The following is a 16918-nucleotide window of genomic DNA, read 5'->3' on the forward strand; positions in this document are numbered from 1 at the left end:
TTTTAGGGATATCAGCATATGTCCTTGCTGTGACTAGGTCACAGGTCAGGAATTGCAACACTAAACAGGAACTGGATTCTGGAACAATGGACCAGTTGCCTACTAGGAGGAGAAGCAGTAGGGTTAAGGCAGTTTGTGGTATTCTCAGTTAAGCCTTCCTGCTGATGTCATATACTGTGGCTTAGGCATGAGCATAGTGTTCTTAGGTAGAATGTACTTTGTTTAGAATGTTTGGCCTCAAGCTGAAGTCAGTTGTATGCTGGTCTTTGGAGGAAGAGGTCTCAAGCTTAGAGTTTATAATAAAACTCTTTTCAACTTCATCTCTGCCTTCCTGCCTGTTATTTCATCGAGAACACTACATTTTGGCGACGAGGATGGGATTATCCTTCTGCCACAAGCTGTCTTTGGCTTTCTCAAGAGAAGAGCCAAGCATGAGTTGATCTCTAAGACGCTCATCTAAGGCAACTGCAAATGTACACGTGGCAGCCAGTTTGCGAAGAGAAGTAACATATTGCTCTACGGTCTCATCTTGCCTTTGCATTCTCTTTCCAAAGTGAAACCGTTTCAACACCATACTCAATTTGGGCATCTTCTTAATGCAAATTTTATATTCATTGAGTGACCCACCATCAACATCAGACAATTCAGGAAGATTCTCAAAAACATCTTGACCTTCCGAGCCCAAACAGTGCATGAATATTGAAGATTTCCTCTCAGCACTCAAAGAGGTGCCACATACCCTGGCATAGTGAGCGAAAACCCTTTTCCACTTGAGCCAAGGAATGGGGATCTCCACGCTCCGAGAGAAAGAATGGTGGGGCTGTGAGGTTTTGCATTGTAACACAGAATTGACTTATTGATGGAAGATGGTTTAAATTGCCTAAATATGAAAAACTGTAAAACAAAGAAACAAGCTGACACAGGAGATGCTTAGGCAATACCCATATAGAAGAGAAAAGTTGGAATGTAGTGCAATGATTATACAAGGTAAATAACTTGTGAAGAACTGAAATTTTATAATATGTAAATAATGACAATACAATCAGAATTACCCTGAAAACTTGCAGTTTGTAAATTATGTTCCCCCAACTTAAATAATCTTGTAAATAGCTGTGCCAATCAGCGCTTGAAAAGTTTGGATCAGCGCTTACCCAGCATGCTGTGCCAATCAGCGAAGAACAGAAAAGAATCCTTAACACCACCATGTAGAATGGTGTACCCGCAGCATGAGAGAAGCTGTGCCGATCAGCGAAAATGAGGAAAAAGATCGGCATTAATACAGCAAAAGTATTAACCGCTGTGTAGATCCACACGAAGATGTGCGTAGAAGGATCGGCTTACACAACTGTGCCGATCAGTGTGAAAACGAGTCGAGAAATAAACTTGAAATCGGCATACAAAGCTGTGCCAATCAGCGCTAGAGATAAGAAGGAAAGATGACGCCCAACGTGATGACGTCAACGCGCTGAGCGTAACGTACTGACGTCATCTCGTAGCAACGCATACTGACGTGGAGGGACGTCGGAAGAACAGCAGGGTGACGTTGCCGAAGAATACCAAAGCGTTGTCAAGCAGCAGTGTTGCTAAGCGTCTCCAAGCAGAAGAGATGACCCCGAGGATGTCGTGGAGAAGTCAGGTGCTCAGGAATGGACGCCAGTTACTAAGCAGCAGCGTCACGGCTTCAGAAGGTAGGGAATGGCAAAAGGGCAGTTACCAGCTGTTCAAATGTAAACAAAGCGCACGGTAAGCGCTGGTTAGATCCAAATGATAATGAAAGACTCACCGCAGAATAAAACCAGACTTTTCTTCACCATCTGTAGTACAGACACCAGGAAAGCAGTTAACACCTTAGCAGCTATGGAACGTCCAGCTCCAGTGCTGAACGTTCCATTGCGCAGGTGCAGCTGGAACGTCCAACGGCCGACGGCAGCACTCCCGAGGTAGTGGTGCCGTCGGCCGTTGGAATAGGCGCAGCACTTAAGGTGTTAAATATCCAGCGAGTGTGAGTCAAAAGAGGCAGTACAGCCCAAGTATGAGCACAGTCCAAGTATTAGAAGACAGTGTAGAAGAGCCAAGTCTCTTAAGAGCTGTAGTAAAAGAAAAGTAACAAAACAATTATTTTTCCGTGGATATGCCTTGACCCTTCATTTAAAGTATAACATCCATAAGACAGGCTCCAAGTTTTTTTTTAAATTAGTAAATTTCCAAGAAAAATGTAGAAAAAACAGGAAAAGATGATCTGAGTTGAGGTCTCTGCATGTGGGTGAAGTCCAATTATCACCACAATCTCGTGTTCTCGATGAAATACCAGGCAGGAAGGCAGAGATGAAGTTGAAAAGAGTTTTATTATAAACTCTAAGCTTGAGACCTCATCCTCCAAAGACCAGCATACAACTGACTTCAGCTTGAGGCCAAACATTCTAAACAAAGTACATTCTACCTAAGAACACTATGATCATGCATAAGCCACAGACAGAACATAAGCCCCTCTTGTGGCTAAATCAGATGAATCCCAAACTGCTTAGGTGGTCCATTTCCCTACAGGGGATGGACTTTACATTGGAACATAGACCTGGGACTGACCATGCCAATGCAGATGAACTCTCCAGATATTTCCACTTAGAACATGAAGACTCAACTGGTCAAGGTTAGTTTAATGTCCCTGCGTTGGGAGGGGTGGTTGTGTAGGAGATTAGGGTCTGCTTCCTATGGTCACCCCCACTTTTTGCTGTGATTCTCTGGTTTTTCGACTTTAGTGTAGCTGTGGGCCTGCTAATCAGACCCACAGCGCAGCTGTTCTCTCTCTAAATTGATACCATGTACTTTAGGTACATACCAGATTGGTTACTGGGTCACCCTTGTGAGCCCCTGTATAGTGTACCCTAGGTACCCAGGGCATAGGTGCACCTTAGGCCTACCAGGGGCTGCAGCATGTATTGTGCCACCCCTGGTTTGCCTTCCAAACTGACACCACAGGTCTGTTCACACAACCTGGGTAAGGTGGTGTAATCACCCCGTACTTAGATATAGTATCCCTATATCTACCTTTATATATAGACACATATACACCTATAAGCCACTCCTATGGTAGGCCTCGACAATCCTGGAGGCAGAGTGCTTGGTTTTATGTGAGAGGGTGCCCTAGCATGAGCTGAGCCCCTCTGCAGCTTTCGGAAACATCTCCTTATAGCTGTTCTATGATATAGCCATACCATATACTCTTAAGTGCATTATAATACTTGCGGTTAATGCTAATTTTGGTTTGGCTCTATCAAAACATGTCGTGTAAGGTGTCAAACACTTTGGAATACTATCTCCCCCCCCCGCCAGTCCTGGCGGCGGGGGTAGCATTCCACCCTTCTAGAGGAAGAAGACATGTAGTTACTGCTTTACCCGGTTAAAGTTAAACAGAGCCTCAGCATCACAAAATGGATGCTGCTGCCACAGACAAGAGTCTGACCTCCTGCTGCTGGACAAAACTCCGGCAGGGGAGGCCTGGACAATAGGTTTCCTGTCCAGGGAGGTGCCAGCACCTCCCAAGACAGGGTTTTGTGTATTGGGGCAGGGAGGGGTGCATCAGCAGATGCTTTTCCAGACACTGCCTGGGGCACACAAGGTGCTCCATGCATAGCCTGGTTCAAACCAGTTGCTGGGGCACTCAGCCCCAGCTCTGGCGTGAAACTGGACAAAGGGAAGGGGGTGTAACCACCCCTTGCCCAGGTCCACCCACAGGAGGGACCTAGCCAGGTAGTTCAGCCCCCATCCTTAGTATAAGTATAGGAGCTGTGTCCCTAGGACTTTAGATTATCCTGGACGAATCTTTGAAATACATATATTGGACCTTCGACATTCCATTCTGACTGGAAGATGGAAGACATCTCCCTTGTGGTCAAGGAGTGACCACCCTGTGCAAACAGGCACAAACAGCAACTTTGCCGGTCTGCAGTTTCAAGGCTTCCGTCAGAACCCAAAGACTCTGCAACACAAGAACTGGACTTCCAGATTTCTCTGACCCGACCCACATCCACAGCAAAGCTGAGACCCGTGGCAGACCCGAGAGACGTGGGACCGGACATCTTGGATATCCTGCATTTGCTACCTGCACTCCTTTCCTGAAGTCTCTGTAAGTTGTGCATTGGGGTACCAGAAGCCCCAGCCCCGAGCACCATTTGTATCAAAGCCCAAGTCCCCATACTCAGCGAGTGTCCCGTGGGCCCTGCCATTGCATTTGAGCTTGATGCGTCTTCCTGGTTCCTTGCCCATTAGCTAATGAGCCCCATTAAGACGCCATTTTGGTATTTAACTTGTTTTCCTGGTTGCTCCAGGCTTGCTCCAGCTTCCATGAAAAGGAGAAGTGCCACAGACCTTGCTGGTCTGCAACAGAGCCAATCTTGATATCCTGCGTTGGTTGCGGTTGCCAAGGCTTGTTGGCTCCAATCCGGATACCAACACTGCAGTCATCTAGATCCATTGTGGCACAGCTCAAATCCAGCACCTGGTCATCGTCAATGTCTCCTGGACCTCGTGGCTGAAGAGACAAACTCACCTTCTTCACCTTCAAGCACCCGACATCGCCTGGTTCCTTCCTGGGACCTTCATGGTCACTGGCTAGTGACCCAGACTCTGTCCCCTAACCTTTCAGGTTCTTCAGATCTTCGATCCACCCTTGGATCCACTCAGACACTTTTCCTCTGGTCGCCTGCAGCACTTCTTTGCAGCTCTCTATAGAAAACGATGACAAAACCCGACACGAAAAGACACCTATGCACCCGGCTTCCCTGGGTGAGGTAACACGAGAACTCCGGTGCTCCGGTGGGTCTTGACTCTCGAAGTGTCCTAGTTTAAAAGAGTTCCATCCTAGTCCATCCGGAAGTGTCCTTAAATTGCATATTTGTAACTTTTACAAACTCCATAGAAAGTCAATGGTAACCCGCGCCTGTGTTTAGACACTACACGCTGCTCCGGTGGGCCTCCTACTTCCTAACCTTTGGTCGATTAGTGTAGCCCCAACGATTCAACAGGCCCTAGGCCTGCTTTCTAATTCTCTAGTGGTACTTGCTTTCTTAGTATATGGTTTGTGAGGCCCCAAGGGCATAACGTATACTGTGCAACTTATTGTATGTTAACTGTGTGACTTGTATTGTATTTTGACCTCTGACCTCATAAAGAGTGCAGAGGGGTTGTGTTTAGATTAAATACATATATGTTTGATATACACCTTGTGTGGTGTTCTTTCATTTGGTACTCAAGGGATTATAATTGGTAAAACAACTTAACTCGCCTACTGACCGACCTGACCTAGTCAGAACCGGTCGCTCCACCCGCCGCGTGGCCCTCCTTGGTGTGCCTGGTTTACGCCTGGTATTGTATCTGCCCCTGATCTCGTCTTGCATTTTGTGCCAGTAATTGTATTTCTGTGACCTCCATGGTGTGCCCCTGATCTCGTCTTGTGCCCGCATTGTTTTTGTGCCAGTATTTTGTTTGTGCCTCTAAGTCCATCTCTCTCCCGCTGCTCCACCCTGCTCCCCACTCCCTGCCGCTTCTCCCCCGCGGCCCCACCTCCGTTCCCTCCAGCATCACAGGACCGATCCCCTCCCCACTCGCCACCCCGCTCCGCCTCCCAGCTGCTCCTCCCTCCCACTGGAAACATAAGGTGAGATCCACGAGGCGGGGAGCTGTGACCGACCTGACCTGGTCAGAACCGGTCGCTCCACCCGCCGCGTGGCCCTCCTTGGTGTGCCCGGTCTCCGCCTGGTATTGTATCTGTCCCTGATCTCGTCTTGCATTTTGTGTCAGTAATTGTATTTCTGTGACCTCCTTGGTGTACCCCTGATCCCGTCTTGCATTTTGTGCCAGTTATTGTATTTCTGTGACCTCCTTGGTGTGCCCCTGATCTCGTCTTGTGCCCGCATTGTTTTTGTGCCAGTATTTTGTTTGTGCCTCTACGCCCGTCTCTCTCCCGCTGCTCCACCCCTCTCCCCGTTCCCTGCCGCTGCTCCCCCGCGGCCCCACCCCGTTCCCTCCAGCATCACCGGACCGATCCCCTCCCCACTCGCCACCCCACTCCCGCCTCCCAGCTGCTCCTCCCTCCCACTGGAAACATAAGGTGAGATCCACGAGGCGGGGAGCTGAGACCGACCTGACCTGGTCAGAACCGGTCGCTCCACCCGCCGCGTGGCCCTCCTTGGTGTGCCCGGTCTCCGCCTGGTATTGTATCTGTCCCTGATCTCGTCTTGCATTTTGTGCCAGTAATTGTATTTCTGTGACCTCCTTGGTGTGCCCCTGATCCCGTCTTGCATTTTGTGCCAGTTATTGTATTTCTGTGACCTCCTTGGTGTGCCCCTGATCTCGTCTTGTGCCCGCATTGTTTTTGTGCCAGTATTTTGTTTGTGCCTCGAAGTCCATCTCTCTCCCGCTGCTCCACCCCGCTCCCCGCTCCCTGCCGCTGCCCCCCCGCGGCCCCACCCCCGTTCCCTCCAGCATCACCGGACCGATCCCCTCCCCACTCGCCACCGCGCTCCCGCCTCCCAGCTGCTCCTCCCTCCCACTGGAAACATAAGGTGAGACCCGCGAGGCGGGGAGCTGTGACCTACCTGACTTGGTCAGAACTGGCCGCTCCACCCGCCGCGTGGCCCTCCTTGGTGTGCCCGGTCTCCGCCTGGTATTGTATCTGCCCCTGATCTCGTCTTGCATTTTGTGCCAGTAATTGTATTTCTGTGACCTCCTTGGTGTGCCCCTGATCGTCTTGTGCCCGCATTGTTTTTGTGCCAGTATTTTGTTTGTGCCTCTAAGTCCGTCTCTCTCCCGCTGCTCCACCCCGCTCCCTGCCGCTGCTCCCCCGCGGCCCCACCCCGTTCCCTCCAGCATCACCGGACTGATCCCCTCCCCATTCGCCACCCCGCTCCCGCCTCCCAGCTGCTCCTCCCTCGCGCCGCCCCCCCTCTCCATTTATGGCAGAGTCCGCGCGTACGCACAGCGTCCACATGCAGCGGGCCCGACAAATCTGCGCCAAAGGCAAGCCCGTCTGCGCCCGTCCGCGCCTGGACCGCACCCAACGCAGGACCCCCTGGACCCCGCAGAGGCCATCCCACCCACCGGACTTACGATACTGCCACCCTCAGCGCCCTCAACACCGGCCGACTCCCCGGCTGCCACCGAGCCGCCCCAGGCCGCACCCACGGACCCTTCACCTGCCAATCCTGCAAGTTCTCCTGCATCCGGACCTACACTGCACCCGCCAAGCAGAGCACCAACAACAACCACCTGAAGTGCATCCTGCTCAACACCCGCTCCGTTCACAGACACGCCGTGGAACTATGGAACCTACTCGACACCACATCTCCGGACGTCGCCTTCCTCACGGAAACCTGGATGAACGCCTCCTCAGCGCCCGACATCTCCATCGCCATCCCGGACGGATACAAGATCACCCGAGGGGAGCGCGTCAACCAGACTGGAGGAAGCATCGCCATCGTCCACAAGAACACCATCCGCATCACGACCAGCTCCGACGACACCCTCACAGCCGCCGAACACCTTCACTTCCAGATACACACCGACCCCAAGACCACACTCAGAGGCACTCTCATCTACAGACCCCCAGGACCCCGCACACAATTCAGCGAAGACATCGCAGACCTCATCAGCCCACACGCCCTCCCCTCCGATGACTACATTCTCCTAGGGGACCTTAACTTCCACCTGGAGAACAACAACGACAACAACACCACCACCCTGCTGGACAACCTCGCCAACCTCGGACTCAAGCAACTGGTGAATACCTTCACCTACTACGCAGGACACACGCTCGACCCAATCTTCTCCGCCAGCAAGTAGTGTGGCTCACTGGTTAGAGGCGGCAGACCCGAGAGCAGAGGACGGCCCGGGACCAGGGTTCGATTCCCGGCGCGGCAGGTTTCTGGATCAGGGTCAGCGGACTCGATAATTCTCTCGCCTCGGTGCCCACTCTGATCAGCGATCACACTCGGCAACTCTGGGCATTAGCTTGCCTCATCTTCACTAACGGCCCCACCAGACCGCCGGGGATGCCTGGTCTCACCCTGGAGATACCCATTAAGGGACCATCTCTCAGGGAAGCCAGGAAGGGTTTCGCAGTGGTCGAAGCGCCTTGGGACCCTCCGGGTAAGTAGTGCGCTATATAAATGCCTATACATACATTACATTACATCTCCTTCAGCCACTCCACTGGACTCCACTGGACAGACCACAGCTGCGTCCACTTCAGCTTCAGAAAGACCACAACCCACCACCACCCGCAACAGATTCCCCGCAGGAGCTGGAACAAGATCACCACCGACCAGCTCACCGCATCACTGAACCAGAACCCTCCCGCCAGATCAACGGACCCAACCAAGCAGCCAACAACCTCGCACAGTGGATCACCAACTGCGCTGACGACCTCGCACCCCTGAAAAACCATCACAGCAGGCCCGGAAGCAAGAATGCCTCCTGGTTAAACGACGACCTCAAGAACTCCAAGAAGAACTGCCGTACCCTCAAGAAAGCTTGGCGACAAAACCCGACCACAAACAACATGACCGCCCTCAAGCACGCCACCCACAAACACCACCAGCTGATCCTTACCACCAAGAAATCAGCATTCAAGGATCAACTAGACAACAATGCCCACAACAGCAAGGAACTCTTCAGGATCGTCAAAGAGCTCTCCAACCCCAGCGCCGGCAACAACGACATCACTCCCTCACAAGACCTCTGCGACTCACTCGCCTCGTTCTTCCACAGCAAGATCACAGACATACACAACAGCTTCGGCGATCAGACCACGCACACAACCACAGAACCGACGCCCCCCACCACCACCCTCCACGCCCGGACCCCGATCAGCACCGAAGACACCATCCGCACGATGAACACCATCCACTCCGGATCGCCAACCGACCCATGCCCCACCATGTCTTCAACAAGGCCGACTCCGTCATCGCACCCCAACTCAGAGACATCAACAACTGCTCCTTCAACACCGCCACCTTCCCGGAGAGCTGGAAGCATGCCGAACTCAGCACCCTCCTGAAGAAACCATCAGCAGACCCCACCGACCTCAAGAACTACCGCCCCATCTCGCTCCTCCCGTTCCCCGCCAAAGTCATCGAGAAGACCGTCAATAGTCAGCTTGCCGCCTTCCTCGAGACTAAAGGTTCCCTCGACCACTCACAGTCCGGCTTCCGAGCCAACCACAGCACGAGACCGCCCTCATCGCAGCCACATACGCCATCCGAATCCTGCTCGAAAACGGGGAAACAGCGGCCCTCATCCTCCTGGACCACTCCGCTGCGTTCGATACTGTCTGCCTCCACACCCTAGTACAACGCCTCAACAACGTCGGTATCCAAGAGAAGGCACTGGAGTGGATCATCTCGTTCCTCGCCGGAAGAACCCAGAGAGTCCGCCTCCCCCCGTTCAGATCAGAGGCCACCGAAGTCATCTGCAGCGTACCACAAGGATCATCACTCAGCCCCACCGTCTTCAACGTCTACATGAGCCCCCTCACAGCCATCGCACGCCAACACAACCTCAACATCATCTCCTACGCTGAAGACACCCAGCAGATCCTCTCCCTCACCAACGACCCTACCACCGCCAGAACCAACCTACACGAAGGGATGAAAGAAGTAGCCGAGTGGATGCAGAACAGCCGCCTGAAACTGAACTCAGACAAGACGGAAGTCCTCATCCTGGGATCATCGCCCTCTGCCTGGGATGACTCCTGGTGGCCCCCGGCCCTAGGCAGCTCACCCAAACCAACGGACCATGAACGCAACCTGGGCTTCATCCTAGACTCTTCCCTCTCGATGACCAGACAAGTCAACGCCGTCTCATCATCGTGTTTTAACATCCTACGCATGCTCCGAAAGATCTTCCGATGGATCCCCACCGAAACCAGGAAGACGGTCACCCAAGCACTCGTCACCAGCTGACTGGACTACAGAAACACCCTCTACACCGGAACCACAGCCAAACTGCAGAAAAGACTCCAACGCATACAGAGCGCCTCCGCACGACTCATCCTGGACATACCCCGACACAGCCACATTTCCGGACACCTGATAGACCTGCACTGGGTCCCTGTCAGCAAGAGAATCACGTTCCGTCTCCTCACCCACGCACACAAGGCCCTCCACGACCTGGGCCCCAGGTACCTCAACAACCACCTGACCTTCTACACTCCCACCCGGCAACTGCGATCGACCAACCACACCCTCGCCACGGTTCCACGCATCCGAAGAGCCACCATGGGAGGAAGATCCTTCTCCTACCTGGATGCCAAGACCTGGAACTCCCTCCCCATCCACCTCCATCGTACCCAGGACCACTTCTCCTTCAGGAAGCAACTCAAGACCTGGCTGTTCGATCAGTAGCGGACCCCTCTCCCCAAGCGCCTTGAGACCCTCTGGGTGAGTAGCGCGCTATACAAATTTCTTGATTGATTGATTGATTAGCCTGAAGACTGCTGGTTCATGCTACCACTAGGATAGCTTTCTGTAAGGTTGACTTTACAACGACAATCGATAAGGGTCAAATAGACTGGTGCAAGGTGCCCACTAGAACTAGTGGACATCATATGTCAGGCTAACTTCTCACACCGCTGTGGTGATGGACTTGGGGATGCCTTCCCTCAGAAAAATGTTGTTGAGGAAGGCGAGGATGACATATGAATCTGCTGATTCGCTGATTTCGACTTCTGGCCACTTCGAGTAGCGGTCCACGACTACGATGAGTTGTTTGGGTGTACCCCAGGTGTCTAGCACATGACCTACTATGTTGATGGACAAATCCTCTCAGGGGTTGTTAGGCGTGGAGAACTCGTCCATGGGGCGTTTCAGGGTGATGAGCGTTTTGTCAGCCATGATGCAATGGTCACAGGCTCGCACAAACCTCTCCACTTGGATGTCCTTGGCGGGCCACCAGTACAGCAGTTTCATTCGAGTTTTGGCTTTGACTATGCCCAGATGGTCTTCATGGTTGATGTAGAGAATGCGGTCTTGAAGGGCCTTCGGGGAAACCACTTTGTTGCCCCGCAGCAGAAATATGGAGTCCTTTCCAATGGAGAGTTCATCACGGATCTCCCAGTATTTTCTGAGGTTGGTTCCGATGTGCTTCTTCTATGGCCAGCCCTGTGTAACGTACAACTTGACTTGGGAGAGTTCCGTGTCCTGCGTGTAGGCTTCTGCCCAGTCCCGGGCACCGATTGTATGTTCGTGGTCTGTCATGAAGGCGTCGCTGTAATCGTCCCACGCTGATGGAGTGACCGGTTTTCCATGGCTGCTGCCCTGCTGAGGAAGTCCGCCACTCTCTTCTCCGGACCCGGCATGTACTCCACATGGTAAACAAAGTCCAAAAGACGCAAAATAATGTTTGCGATACACGGGGTGGCTGTCACATTTCCGCTGGATGTGAGAACTTTAATCAGGGGCTTATGGTCTGTGGGGAGCGTAAATCGTGCCCCCCCCCCCCGACAGATATTGTCGGTATTTCTCCATTGCCCAGATGGACACTAGCATCTCTTTCTCTATTACGCTGTACTTCTCTTTACTGGGGGTGAGGGATCGCAAGGCTAACCCCACTGTCGTCTCAGTGCCATCCGTAGCTCTCTGGGAAAGGACCGCTCCCTGTCCTTTGTCGCTGGTATACATGGTCAGGATACTGGAAGCATCACCTTCAAATCCCTGTAGGGGAACCGCTCCGCAAATATCTTGTTTGATGGCAGAGAATTCTGCTTCCGTCTCCTCTGACCAGGAAAAGGCGTTCTGGTCCTTGAGTAGATGGCATAGGCTGCGTTTTCATCGTGAAATTTCTGACAAACTTACTGTAGAACTCCGCAAGCCCCAATATGGATGGAACATCTTCCTTGGTTTTGGGGAGAGTGCGGATATGATGGCCTCCACATTTGCTGATTTGGGGGTGATTCCCACATCGCTAATTTCATGCCCCAGGTAGGTGACTTTCCAGAGACCAAATTTGCATTTTTCGAGCTCCGCTGTGAGGCCGTTGGCTGCTAGCGTGTGTAGGAAGGTGTGTAAAACGTTGTCATGTTCAGCTTTAGATCTCCACATGACGAGAATGTCGTCTTGAAAATAGAGGATTACGTGGACGCCTTGGAACAGTTTATGCATACGTTTTTGAAAGACGGCCGCTGTGGATGCGAGCCAGAAGGTCAAACGTCTGAAACAGTAGCACCTGAAAGGCGTAATGAAGGATGTGAGTTTGTGGCATGACGGGTGGAGTGAAACTTGATGGTAAGCCGCTTTGAGTTTGATGGTAGAGAACCACTTTATACCTTTGATTTGGGCAAGCAGCTTGTTGATTTTGGGCAAGGGAAACTTGTCCACAACGATGTTCTTGTTGAGGTCGCGAAGATCAATGCACAAGCATATCTTGCGGTTCTGTTTGCGTGCCACCAACAGAGGCGCGAGCCATTCGGCACATTCGATTGGTTCGATGATATTGCTGTCTTCCAGTCTTTTCAGTTCTAGCTGCACCGCTTCAAGGCAGTTGAACGGAATGTTTCTCACTTTGTGGGAGACTGGTACTGCTCCATCCTTGAGCACAATCTTGTAGGAGAGTTTGGACATCGTCCCAATTTGGTCGCTGAACACTGCAGGAAACTCTTTTTTGAATGAGACAGGCGTGGATGTGTCTTACATCAGGAGCACTTGTGTGTCGCCACCCGGGTTGAGCTGGATGCAGAGTGCTCCCTGGTCTGTCCATCCCAGTACCGATGGGCATCTCCGGACACGTACAACTTCACCGTCATGTGTCTGCCCTTGAATTCGAACATGAGTTGCCGAAACCCCACCATGGGGATTTGTTCCCCCGTGTACGTGACTGGGTGGATATCTGTGGGATGGAGATGGTCCCCCACCGCAGGCGCGAAGCCTCGGTCCCATATCTGCTTTTGGATGATGGTGTATGGCAACCATGGCGACGTGGACACCTCTGATTACCAACTGACAGGACGGTTTTTTGGTGGCGACCCCTCCAATGGCCAGGATGTTATCTTCGATGCAAAGAATGCTTTCTTGGTCGGAGAGATCTGCTTCTTCTGGTCGTCAGAGGTATCCTGGACGTACTTGACGGTAGCGTTTCTGGGCCTCTGTCGGTAGACTTTGCCAAAGTGTCCTGTGATGCCACAGAAGGAGCACTTGACGTGGAACACTGGGCATTTCCTATCATTTCCCATGTGGGCGTGACAACTGCATGGGTAACAGGGGCTTTGTTTGCCTTGAGTGGCACGACCAGGGCCTCTGCCTTTGGGCGTAGGTTGCCGGGTGGAGGTGGCGTCCGTTGTGGCTGGCTTTTGAGGGTGGGACCTTGCACATGGTAGCCGGTGGCGGCGTGTCTTTCTTAGCTGCGAGGTCGCATCGTTTGGAGAGCTTCACACATTTGACAATAGCGATGATCTCCGGAAGGGGAGCTTCGACACTAACCCAGAGCTTCTCTTGGATGCTCGAATGGTTGGAGTGCATGATGATTTGGTCCCAAATGAGGTCGTCTTGTAGGGTGCCAAACTTGCAGTTGATGGCCAGTTTTTTTGGTTTTTTTTGTGAACCTTTATTATTACTTCAAGCAAATACAAGTATGGGCCTACAACCATCCTGGCTGGCCGCTAGTCAAGTCGTGAGTTCAAAAAATCAATGTGAAGAATCATAGCAGCCCGAGAGCCGGGGTCTAACAAGTGTCCAGGATATGACTTGCGTTCAAGCGTACTGGCCTAAATTCAGGATTCATGAAGGTTCATTTTACAATAAGAAAAACTAAGGATCAATGCCGTAGAGTCATACATGGTCCTACAATAACAAGCATGATTCAGGAAATCTTCAAATAATGCAAATACTATTAAAATACTGGGGGTAAGGTATACAAGTCAGGATAAACGTGAACACCAACCCGTTTCGTAGCGAAGCTGCACCCCCCCCTCAAAACGAGACATACTGTAGGAAACATGAAAAACGATGGCACCAAAAAGGAAGAAAGACAAAAGGGCCATAGAAACAAATAATGGAGAAATTAATAGACCCCATCCCCCTACCCCCCACCCTGCACGCCTGCAGAAGGCCACGGCCTATCCCCCCCAGCAGCGTGCCTGTCGCCCTAAATAAGAGACCCGAAATATAGAAAAAGAGAAGAAAGAAGTAAAGAAGAAAAAAGTGGAGAAGGGCCCTCAATCTTGCCACCCGGCCAACCCCCCCCCCACCCCCCTACCCCCGGTAAACATCCTAAAAGCAAGACAGAATAGCCTCAGGAAACATCAATCACCAATAACACCATCAATAAAACCCCCGCCGTGTATCCCCCAAATCACCGTCGGCCATCAATAAGTCCATCGGATCCTAGGCGGTATCACCCCTGGCCTTGTCTATCAACAGTACCAACATACGTCACTTATCAGTCGGCATACAGAACAGCGTGGAGGGTCCAAGCGGTCCGGGCGGACCGGGCCGTGTTATTACTCCATGGGACTTCAGCAACCAAAACCCAGCCAAATATGTATGGCGGAAATCCATCTGTGTCGATATCAACACCGAATACATCTTCGAGTCCGAACACAGTCTCACCATCCAAGGAGAGAGAGTCACACCATGCGGCAAGCGCTGAGACGTCTCCGGAGCAGCCCAAGTCATAGATCGACGTTGTTTCCCCATCCGTTGATTAGATATGTGCCCCGACGAATCACTCACACGTATGACAGTTCTGGCCAAGGCGCTCTCATGAGCCGGGTCTTCCGACGGCTCTACAAAACTAGGCGTAGCTGGAGCACTCTTCATCGACATAGAGGCGGGCACGTCGGCACTTCCTTGAAATCGAGCTATGGCCGCGTGGAACGGCGGGACAACAATGGCGGCCATCCTTCCTCCCAGATCCCGGGCGTTACAGATCAGGGTCGCATGGAAAGTCGTCAGAGCAGCCAAGATATCTTTGGACGTGGGCTCTTTCTCGCGCCGCCAGACCCCTGAACTCTCCCGCATGGCAACTTTTCCATCCAGATGTGGTCTGTGTAGGAGGGTGGCAGCCGCCATCTTAGCTGATCCGGCCTCGTCCCTCTAGACCTCACCTCGGGACCAGGCCCCACACCAGGGCGCGACAGGAGTCACAGCACGGACCCAGAAAGTCAAGGCAGGCTTCCCAGCGAAGAGTCACCAAAGGGCTAAACAAAATCGCTGCCGCTCCCCTGGAGACGCTCGCCGATTCCGGGGGAGGCCTTCGGTTATGCCCAGACACAGAGCTGGAAAGGGGGCCAACGATCAAGATCCCCCCTCGGTCCTGCTTCGCCACGCATCTCCACGAGGCACTCTGCAAGATGGACTGAGCCGTCGCTGTCACCATCGGCCCATCGAACCTCCGGCGCCCTCCGGCCGACTCAGCAACTCCACCGGTGGCCGCTGTTGTCACAGTCGCGGCCGGCTGCTCTCCTCACTCGACTCCCCGGTCCCAGCTCCGCAAGGGCCGCAAAACAGTCGGGGACATTTCTTCGGATCAGCCGCACGTAGAAGCCCTAGGATCAAACGGTCAGTGGAAGTTTCCCTTCGCCTAGTTAAATATGCCGTCACGGCTCAGGATAATTGTCAGGATGTATGTGCGGGGTGAGAGGGTTCACGGAGCCGAGCGTCTATGCGGCCATCTCGGTTGCTAGCTTGGCTCCTCCCTCTAGATGGCCAGTTTTTTTAGGGCTGCCACGTAGTCCTCCACCGATTCCGATTCGGTTTGTTTTCGTTGGAAGAAGTTGTAGCGGTCGATGGCTGTGCAGATAAACGGCTGATAATGGGCGTCCAGGTCCTCGAGGGCGTGTTGGACGATGTCATCATCCGATGACACCCTGGTCTTCTTCACCATTTGGTCGTACAAGCGTAGACTCTCGTGGCCCAGGTTATGTAATAGGATTTTCTTCCACCGTTTGCTGGAGAATTCCTCCTCACCTTCGTCCTCTAACGCTGTGAGATAGTTCAGGAAATGCCCCTTCCAGTCCGCCCACTTCATGGCTGGTTCCCCGGGCTTAGGCAGGAAGGGTACTAGATTGGTTAAGGAAAAGGTTTGGGTGCACATGGTGCGTGTGGCGTGGAATGCAGCGGATCTTCATGGTGTGTGTGAGGCAGGACGGGCCAATGCTGGCTTGGCAGAGAGTGCACTTGTTCAAGGCTGTATGGACGCCGCGTGCTGAGAGTGCTGGCATGAGTCTACGAGTCTTCCTGTGCACTGGTAGGCAAGCCACCAGATAGCTTGGGCGGCAGTAACCAACTGTAGGCCCAGTGAGGGCGTGGGTAACTAAGAAGGGCAAAATACTCTCCAACTCTCTCTCTCTCTCTCTCTCTCTCTCTCTCTCTCTGTGTATATATATATATATATATACTAGCAGCCCGTCCCGGCGTTGTCCGGGTATGAATTGCTGCCGGCCAGTAGTATATTGTTTTGTAGGATTTCGTTTAGATAGCATTTCTTATCTGGGACAGGCCTGTGAAACGCTCCGATTCAGAGTACACTGCTGATACACTTAAGAGTGCGCGTTCAGTAGTGTGTGAACTCGAGTTTCCCTACTTTATTTTTCCTTGCAATATTATATCGCGCGAACTCGACAACATGGCATGAGCACAATTTAAATTACAGAAGAACACATTCATTTGTGGTAGGCAAGGGGAGACAAAGCGATTTGCCTGGAATCACAGGATGTTGAGCTGATGCCGAGATTCGAACGTAGCTCCCCAGCTCTAAAGTTCGCAATTCTAGAATTTGTGGCGGAAGGTGTGTCTAAAAGTGTATTCCGGTGCTGGCCATCAATGAGAAAGACCTGTGCATTTTTCAAATGGGTGGTGAAAAAATATGAGTATGTTGCTGGAGATGTGGGCCGCCGTGTACTTACCGGGGGAGGGTAAACACCCATTATTCC

The sequence above is a fragment of the Lissotriton vulgaris genome, chromosome 4_1, assembly GCF_964263255.1.
Source record: "Lissotriton vulgaris chromosome 4_1, aLisVul1.2, whole genome shotgun sequence".
NCBI classification, from domain to species: Eukaryota; Metazoa; Chordata; class Amphibia; order Caudata; family Salamandridae; genus Lissotriton; species Lissotriton vulgaris.